Source organism: Sinocyclocheilus anshuiensis, unplaced genomic scaffold, assembly GCF_001515605.1.
Source record: "Sinocyclocheilus anshuiensis isolate Anshui unplaced genomic scaffold, SAMN03320099.WGS_v1.1 scaffold412, whole genome shotgun sequence".
In the NCBI taxonomy this organism is placed as follows: domain Eukaryota; kingdom Metazoa; phylum Chordata; class Actinopteri; order Cypriniformes; family Cyprinidae; genus Sinocyclocheilus; species Sinocyclocheilus anshuiensis.
This window is the reverse complement of record NW_015558661.1, coordinates 2,690,501-2,694,231: the sequence shown is the minus strand read 5'-3', so window position 1 is coordinate 2,694,231 and position 3,731 is coordinate 2,690,501. Positions and strand designations below refer to the sequence as shown.

The 3,731-nt window shown below is 36.4% G+C and overlaps 1 protein-coding gene and 1 long non-coding RNA gene across 14 annotated transcripts in view; one reads left to right on the top strand and one right to left on the bottom strand.

The window, feature by feature from the left end:
- The window catches only part of LOC107681081 (neural cell adhesion molecule 1-like), a 283,961-nt gene that overhangs the window by 1,627 nt on the left and 278,603 nt on the right, over positions 1–3,731 (top strand). The gene's annotated exons all lie outside the window — the stretch shown is intronic.
- On the bottom strand, positions 2,614–3,690 carry LOC107681085 (uncharacterized). Its single transcript, XR_001633220.1, has 3 exons — positions 3,556–3,690; positions 3,375–3,414; positions 2,614–2,801 (listed from the first exon to the last, which is right to left on the bottom strand). It is a non-coding gene; the product is annotated as an uncharacterized LOC107681085 (long non-coding RNA).

The window sequence follows — 3,731 nt, the reverse complement described above, 5'->3', positions numbered from 1 at the left end:
CCCCTCCCCCACCTCTCTTTCTCATGGCAAAACAGAAGCTTATGTTGCCAAAGCATTAACATTATACTTGTGCACATATACACAGCATTAAAGAGGTCTAGGATAAAAAAAGAAATGAATAATAATGCAAGTAGTCATTAATCTTATAATATTTACCCAGATGTTAATGGGTTTTTAATGAGATCAACATATCTGCAGTGGGTTAGACAAATGTGTAATAGAGATATGTAAGCATATGTGTGTGTGTTTATAAATGTATGCACATTATGGATATATACTTGTCTCAGATTGTATATTATATTTACACATAAGTGCATGGTGAAATGGAGTGGTGTTGTACAGTGATAGCCGTTAGTGGTTATGATTTGTATGCGTGATGCAGAGGGATGATGTTATTTTCCAGTCGGTGGTCCTGTCCCACTGGTTGCCCTTTTGTCGTGGCAGGACTTCACAAACCTCGCAGCTGGTTTGAGCAGGTTTGAGGTTCCTCCTAGCAGGTGTGGGAGTTTGTCCTAGTGTGTTTGGCAGGTTATAGAATGTGTCCTTAATTTGCGTGTAATTAGGGCAGGATGTTAAAAAGTGCAGTTCTGTGAGTTTGTACATGTGTCATATTTAAAGAGTGATGGAGTTTGTGAGTTCATGTCTAGTGTGTTTGCTTTTATATACAGTACAGTTATTGTTAGATGAAATCTTTGGAAGTTTATCCAACTTAAAGTAGTCAGGACAGGGGGCTTTAAATACTGTACATGTCCCTGACCTCAAGAGGAGGGCAAAGTAGTAGATTAATTAACACTTGAAGGAAAATAAAGAAACAATTGCAAGATGGTGAACATCTGGAACTCCTCTGTCTGTGGCAAGTTCAAAGCTAGTATGAAAGTACTGGAAGAGAGTAAAATTACTTGGATCTCCATCTTTTGGCTGAGTAACAGTAACCATGTGATAAAAGAAAAAAAAGAAGAAAAAATATATAGGCCTACTATAATTTGGTGTTTTTATGTGTAGACATTCGTTCATATTTCAGGTGCAGCTTTCTGTTTTACCATTATTAGTGGTTTTGTTAGTTTTTAAAGATAATGTCATGAAGTTCAGTGCTCAGTTTTTTCAAATTATTTATTTTATTTGTATTTTTTTGGTTCACAGACAAACCATAATTAAATCAACTGATTTTAACTCAAGGACGATTCTTCTTTATGGCACATAAATGAATGACAGGCTCTCTACATTTGTATTTTTTTTAATTTCTCAGAGAATGTATGCCTGCTGAATAATTATGTGTTATAATAGAATGAATTTATCACTTCTCTTAAAAGTCTCATTAAATTTGACCAGATATTTTATCTCTACTGGTAAAGGGTCCACCTCTGAACCTCTCCTCCTACAGAGTCCTTCTGTATGGTCATTAAAGAGTGAATTTTATAATGGTATTGCTTTTACTAAGACTGATGCCAATGAAAACATAAGCGTCAGATCAGAGCTGAAAGGAATTGTGATCTGGTAGAGAGATTTGCCCCCATGCTGTAGGATTGCTGGATGTTTCATCAGATAAAAACATTTGAATGCTTTCATGCTGTACTGTTCACACTGTGACTCCTTCTTGTAAAAATGTATTAATTTTGTTTTGCGCAAGCTGACTGAAATCCAATCGTCCCAAATGTTCTCCAGTTGTTTTCCGTTTTGTGCTGTTTGATATAGATGGGCCGTCTATGCATATTAATCAATCTCTGAAAGGGGGCTCAGACTGATTTGCATTGTGTAAGCTGCGAAGGCATCCTGTAGAGTGTTGGAGGGAGAAAAAAAAAGGAGGGAAATGGGTTTGGTTTTGTCATGCTGAAAAGCCACCCCCTGATCCCTGCAACCCATCTCTGAAAGGATTTCTCCTAATTCAAGTAAAAGGGCCTCCTAAAGTTGCAGGCCGAGAGGCAACTTCGAGAAGTGTAAACATTGTCTTACACCCCCCACATTTAAACCAGAAACACAACTTTCTGCCTCTCTTCCTCTTTGCTTTGCTGGCTCATGGAAAATTCAAGTATGTCATTTCTGCACCACTAATGGCACCAAACAGAACTGTAAAAATAATGACTGATTTCAGACAACCTTGCTTATCTGCTATTGCTCAGATAAATACATGCCCCAAACTCATGCCACTGGTTGAGTCAAGTACATGCACAGTTATAATCAAGGTCTTTGCATTGTTGAGACATGATGAAATTTTCAGTGTAAATCTTTTGAAGTATTAAATGTAGAACTAAAGTGCCCAGAACTGAATGCATGAGCAAAGATGACAGATTTTAATTCACATACTTCCACACTGTAAAACCCGATAAGTTCAGAATACTCAAAATTTTTGTGGACACCGATTACCTAAAAAAAATGTAATTAAGCAGCTCAAATTTTTTAAGTTAACATTAATTATAAATAACAATTAAGTCAAACTAAAAAGCTTAAATTTGTTTTTGCTTAATGTTTAAGTGCAGTGTACTTAAAATTATTGTTTATCATACGTAATGTTTTTAATTTACCAATTATTTTAATGCAGTAGTGCTTTATTAAATACAAATACTAACTAAAAAAATACACTTATGAATAAAAAACACACGCACAACTGTGGCTATACAATTGAGGATTTTTTATTCAGCCTTTTTTAAACTGCATGAACGGTGTATTTCTGAATGTCAAACACTGGAAGATCATCTCATCACAACTGCAGTGCTTGCAGGACTTGTAGTGGTTTCGTTGTCCATGATAACAAAATCAGCAGGAGAGGTGTTTGTGTCAGTGATGTCTGGCTTGCCCAATTCCTCCTGGAATAAGCACAGAGGGTAAAACTTTAACTTTAACTTCAGAGACTAAAAGGAGACATTTATATTTACTGCCAATAGAGTGGGGGAACTATAACGTCGGAACCCAGAAGAGTAATTCGCCGTGGGTTCCTTCTAGATTTTCCTATGGGGTTTTTCAATTAAAATAAAGCCCGTGGTAAACATAACTTGACGATACTTTTATGTTTTGTTGTACAATGTAAATTACTAGTGCTGTGTTGAAAATATCGATACGACGATGTATCGTCACAGGGATTTGTCGATACGAGTATCGATACAGCTGGCCCTGTATCGATATTGTGGCACGTGTGCAGCAGTGGACCGCGCTTAATTTGTTTAAAATTTTACAACGTTTTAAATTGAGTAGAAAAGTGCGAGGTTTCTAAAAAAGAATGAATAGAGCATATATAGGCTACAACTGGAGGCCCTTCATAATGCAGAGGTCAGCTGCCTGCTCTGCCAATAGTTAGAAATGGCACTATGGTGTTTAATAAACAGCTGTTTTACTAAATTTTCTGAAATTCTGAAATTTCTATTAATGCACTTAATACTTACATTTCATGTCCTGAAGAACAGTTCTCCTCACACACGTACACTGGGAGAGCATGAAGGGCTCGTTTCGTGTTGACATCATGTAAACAAAAAAAATAAACATCTTAAACAAGCAGGCCAACTTTATTTTATATACAATGAAGACAGTGATGGAGGTAGTTAGTGTTTGTGAATTTGCACTCACCTGAAGATCAAACATTTCGAATGTCATGCAACATCTGTGAAATCTTGCTGGTGTGTGCCACTTTCTCTGATATGGTGAAACTCAGCACAAACCTATAAAACCACAAACATGCACAAGTAAGTGTATAACCAACAATGGATGTAGAAAAGAGAAAGCAAAGTCGGTTTCTTTTATGT